The sequence below is a fragment of the Galeopterus variegatus genome, unplaced genomic scaffold (genome assembly GCF_000696425.1).
Source record: "Galeopterus variegatus unplaced genomic scaffold, G_variegatus-3.0.2 Scaffold2550, whole genome shotgun sequence".
NCBI lineage: Eukaryota > Metazoa > Chordata > Mammalia > Dermoptera > Cynocephalidae > Galeopterus > Galeopterus variegatus.
In genome coordinates, this window is record NW_007728661.1 from 247,774 (window position 1) to 253,061 (window position 5,288).

General features: G+C 47.9%; 1 protein-coding gene across 1 annotated transcript in view; it reads right to left on the minus strand.

The window, feature by feature from the left end:
* The window catches only part of CAMK1G (calcium/calmodulin-dependent protein kinase IG), a 35,035-nt gene that overhangs the window by 21,926 nt on the left and 7,821 nt on the right, over positions 1–5,288 (minus strand). The window lies entirely within an intron of this gene.

A 5,288-nucleotide genomic window follows, 5' to 3' on the forward strand; every position in this document is an offset into this window, starting at 1 on the left:
GTGATAACCAGAAAGAAGGATTAGGAGAAAAATCTGGATAATTGGCAAAAATAGGATTATTCTCTTTTTGAATTACAACAAATTTATTGAACTCTACTATATGCACGTCTGCTTGCTACACGCTCAAGGAGTTCAGAGTCTAGTAGTAGAAACTATCTTGTAACATAGGTATTTGTTAAGGGCAATAGTGCACACATGTATAGATTAACATGGAAATATCCACCTCGAGGGGATCTGAGCTGAGCATTTCCTGTGCTACCCAAACAATGGGCGAGATCGGCAAGATGATTATTCAGACAGAGAGTCAGCCTGCTTCCTTCTAACATCACAACCCTGCCACCTGCCCCAGGTGTTCTTACTCGCTACCCAAACAATGGGCGAGATCGGCAAGATGATTATTCAGACAGAGAGTCAGCCTGCTTCCGTCTAACATCACAACCCTGCCACCTGCCCCAGGTGTTCTTACTCGTTCCTCTCTCCTCCCTGTTATGGGCTAGATGAATGAATGTTAAATAAACAAGCATCATGTTTCCTCTGTAATCCCCACAATAGCCAACACAGTGCTGGGCAAATAGGTATTCATTAAAATCAAAGTTGAATTGTGTCCTAACTTGATATCAGAGTTCTGGAGTTACCACATTCATTCAACAGTCAAAAAATATTTGTTTAGCACCTACGGTGTGCCAGGTGCTGGCTGTGTACTGATGAGCAATAGGGGTGGTGGCCCTGCCTTCGTGGGGCTGCCAGTCTAGAAGAGACAGGCAGTGAGCACGTAAACTCACCTGTATACAGTTCCAGGGTGTGGGGAAATCCACGAAAGAACAAAACCTGGCTTGTAATAGGGACAAACAGGGAGGGTCTTCTTTAGAGAAAGGTCAGGGAAGGCCTTTTGAGCAGGTCACATACAAGCTGAGATGGGAAGTTTGTGAAGCAGCCAACCAAGGAAAGAGCATGGGAAGGAGCTTCTAAGCAGAGGGAATAAAATACCAAAGAATGAAGGGAGGTAAGAGCTTGGTGTGCTCCAGACACTGGAGGAGCAGAGTGGCTGGAGCAGAGTGAACTAACTCTGATGGCCTGGGGTGGACATGGGCAGAGCGTGGCAGGTAGGGGATGGCCATCCCAGGCCTTATAAATTCTGTTCAAGGTATTGGGTCTTCTTCTAAGTGAGATGGGAAGACATGAAAGATCTTTTAGCAGGGGAGTTAAATCATACCACTGATGATTTTTAAGAGCTCACTCTGACCGGTCTGTAGAGAAGAGAGTGCAGGGGTAAGGGGTGCTTCATGCAAATAGGTGGAAGACCAGGATAAGGATGGTGGTGGCTTGGACCATGGTGGCGGTGACAGAGAGAATGGATGGACCAGAGATGTATTTGGGGAGTGCAGTTGTCTACAGTACTAGGTGATGTGCTGAGCAGTGGGACAGCAGGAGTCTGGGATGACAGCCACGTTTCTGGCAGGAGCATCTGGGGGTGAGAGGCCCCTACCGAGGTCATGAGACTAGAGAGAAACATGTTCTTGGGGTGGGGTGGGGTGGGGCAGGTTGGAGGGAATCTCTGTTCCTTTGGACACTCGGTCCTAGCTAACCCCATGACAGCTGGATCGCAGGGCTACTGGGTGTCTGGGAGTAAAGCGTGAGATGCCATTTCTGCCAATACCCTTTCCCCTATCCTTGTTGGACCTGACAGACAAGTAGGAAAATATGTCCAATAGTTGCCCCTCTTAGGCAGTGCCCCTCTTTCCCACTTAAAAAAACTGCCCACAGAATCCATGGGCTTTTCTGATAGCCTCAGAACAAAAAGAAAGTTTGTGCCTCCACAATTCAGCATTAGGTGAAAAACGTAGGTTTGGAGGTCAACCTGAAATTCAAATCCTACCTGTGCTAGTTACTAGTGAAATGGCTTTAGGAAAGTTACTGACCTCTTTGAGTCTATTTCCTCATTTGTAGAGTGGGGACAAAACCCCTTATGATATGGTGAAGGTTAAATGAGAGAGTGCATGTGGAGACGTTGCCCCGCATGTAACAGTGATAACAGAGATAACATCCTGGAGACATTTGTTGGTGTATTCCGTTCCTGGTAATGCCCATCTGGACAACTCATGACATCAAATAGATTCCATGGTGTACAAGAGAAACTCTTCCACCATTAAAACACAGCTGTGGGGCATAGAGACCCTGGGATTAAGAACAACATGACACAAACAAGGTCCTTGATAGACAGGATGAAGAGGTGGAAAGATGGATATTTTTGGACCCTGGGAAGGAGATGGGGAGACAGATAGTCGGATCAGAAGTGTGCATCTTTGCTTTCACCTCTTAGAGTAGAACATCTATCCAGGAATGGGGAGGCTGGTGACATGGACGGGTAGGCTTCCCAGGACATGACTGGTGGGAGACTGTAAACCTAGGAGGGGCTCTGACTTCACCCACATCTAACAGGACAGTAAGTGATCGTGGGGATGCCTGTAGGGAGGAGATGAGTTGAGACAGTGTCGCATGACTTGCAGGGACTTTAACTGTTCCCCAGGGCCTGTGGGGGGCTGCAGCCAGCTTGTTCCAGCTCATGAGAGCCAACTGTGGTCATCTCTTTCCAATCCCATGTTTATTGGCATCATTTTGGTAGCTTGAAATTGATCATGGTAGGATTTACACCACGGGGAGCGGCAAATGGAACAATCAGGCCTTCTCCCCACTCCACTCCTCCCTGCCCTAAGCACCTGTCGTTAAATGTTTGCCCGTTCCCCACTGCCCATGGCGTAGAGCTGCTACAGGGCCATCGGCTGGGATTAGGGCCTCAGCAGAATATGTCAGCATGACCTGCCATAGGCCAGATGGGATCAGTCACACCTCAGAGGCCACTAGTCAGCTTCTGGTGAGACCCAGAGGACTGTGGGACCCGAAGTCCCTGATGAGTCTGAGGTCCCTTCTCCCATACCAAAATGAGGTCAAGTAAGTACCTTACAACATGAAATTCCACCTTGAAAGAGCAGGAGGAGAAAAGGCCATCTCAAGGCTGTGTGTTTTCCTGAGAGACCAGGTTGGCTAAATGAGACTCTTATACCTGACCACATTGATATGCCATAACAGACAAGTTCGAATTTAAAATTCTCTATTTCCCTCTTTGCTGCTTGGTGGGATGGGGAATTTCTAAGAAAGATTTCATAGGAAATAAAAAAAGCTGTATTTTCTTTGATCATTTAGCATAGTGTGTAAATCTGCAATCTGGCTATGTAATGACTGGTGGCTATCTACTATCAAAAAATGCGTGTGAGAAACGTGAAGAGTTCCTCAGCACTGGACTCAGCCAGATGCACATCTGGTGGCTCGTGCTTGTGTCTTCAGACCCGATCTGCAATCTGGCTATGTAATGACTGGTGGCTATCTACTATCAAAAAATGCGTGTGAGAAATGTGAAGAGTTCCTCAGCATTGGACTCAGCCAGATGCACATCTGGTGGCTCGTGCTTGTGTCTTCAGACCCATTTGTTGATTTGTTCCTTCAGGCAGGTGGCAGCCCGGAGGGACCACAGCAGCTCAGGATGCAGGTACTGACCAGAGGAGGACTCGCCCGCAATGGTGGGCTGACCCTGGACTTCAAGGGCATGGTCTACATGGCAGAGACAAATGGATCCTGACTGGCAGAGAGTGCTTTGAGGAGGATGAAATATTAGAGTAGTGGGATCTCTTTAGCCAGATGCCATTCTGCAGACTTTGAGCCCCAAACCTAGCAGCTTCCACTTGTCAGGATCCTTGGCATCTGGAATGCATGGACTTCCACTCCACCAGGCAGCAAAAAGGGAAAAGGGAAAATCAAACCTTGGATTTGAGCTTGTTCGTTACAGCATATCTGTCTCTTCAGGTTTAAAGATCAGTCTCCAGGGGCATCAGAAACGCTTCTTACTGTGTGGACATGGTGGCAGGGAAATCTTGAAGAACGCGGGTGAGAAGGGCAAAGGGTTGGATATTTAAAGAAGCAACATCGACAGAGTCAGTTTGCATGTCTCCTTCTCTGTCTCTTCCCCTCCAGTGAAGGCAGGGCTGGCTACTGACGCTGCTTTTCCAGGTAAGGAGCCAAGCAAGAGCCTCTTTTCGTCTCCAGACCTTCAGCTGGGCGCTCATCACGCCCCCTTCCGGAGCCCCTGTGGAATGACTGCCTGCTCTCCAGGAGGCTTTACCATCTCATTAGCAGATCTGTACTCACTGTTCCTTCTTCCCCATCTCTCTTAAATAGCTTTAAAAAAACATGGTATTCTTAGCCGAAGCTAGGCTATAAGAAAACATCTTTCCCTCCCACCCCTCCTCCCATGCACTGAATCCTACCAATTTCCTTCCATCTTCAGTGCAGTATGGAAAACCCAGGGGCCCAGATCTGAAACCCCCACACCTTCCACTCTTCCTTCCCACCCCCTCCCGACCTCAGATAAGTCCCCTCCAGGCCCCCTGCCTTGGGTGGCGAAGGTCTGACAGCGGCTCTGAAAGGGGTTGCCCATGTTCTGTTGCTGTATCTGGCTCTGTTAAGGTCCTCCCCTCCTCTCTTGACTTCTGCAATGTAGGCCCTTTCAGAGGAAAAAAAAAACAAGTTCTGAGAAGCCTGAAGCTCCAATATTGTTCTCATTTTTTCCCCCAAAGTACTCCTCGCCTCTCACTCTATTTCCTGCAACAGCTTCCACTGGGTTTCAAAGCTCAGGAGCAGCCACGACAGGCTTCCCTGAGACTTAGGACTGATGTCACATTGATGGCTTAAGAAACATCACGGATGTTGGCATTTGTGGCTGGTTCAGGTCTCACTCTTCAACAGAGCAAGACCCTTAAGAATATTCTGCAAAAATGGCTCCTGGCAAAGAAAATGCCCTTATTCATGGTACCATCTTTGAGTTGTGGAAGTAACACTCCTTCATTCAACAAGCATTTATTGAGCACCTCCTGTATACCTACTGGACTAAATACAGACATCACTATGATATGAGCCTGGTTTTGAAAGGGCTTACAGTCAAGTTCGAAAGACCAAAAATAAGTATATAAATAACCAACTAAAAACAGGCCAGTCGGTTTAAAGGACAGGGACCATGTGTTACTCATCTTTGAATCCCTGCTGCCTAGTACTGTGCCTGGCACACACTAAAGGTCTAGCCCACGCTCGTTACATAGATGAATGAGGAAGAGAGCCCTGGACGGTGGGTTGATCAGGCAAGGCTTTACGGAGGGACTTAAGATGGGTACGGAAGGGGGAGTAGATATATTCTTTAAATTGCTCTAGAGAGGAACCTGTAGCAAGGAGCCCGGAGCCCT